The following is a 276-nucleotide window of genomic DNA, read 5'->3' on the forward strand; positions in this document are numbered from 1 at the left end:
TTGAACAATTTCTAAAGTATATTAAATTAAAGATCAATATTTGTTGTGTTTGAATATAACTTTATATTGCAAGAAACATGTTTATAATTTTTTTAAAAAAACCATAAAAAGTATAGAAAATGTATTTAAAATCCAAACCCTTGGAGAAAAAAAAAAAAAAAAAGAAAATGAATCAAATGAAAACAAACAAGTAGTGAAATAAATAAATATTAGGGCAAGTTGCAAGTTTTGAGGTTTGTATTAATATAAGTCTTCTGTTGCAGCAAGTTGCATATA

Source organism: Benincasa hispida, chromosome 9 (genome assembly GCF_027475165.1).
Source record: "Benincasa hispida cultivar pf3 chromosome 9, pf3_genome.v1.1, whole genome shotgun sequence".
NCBI classification, from domain to species: Eukaryota; Viridiplantae; Streptophyta; class Magnoliopsida; order Cucurbitales; family Cucurbitaceae; genus Benincasa; species Benincasa hispida.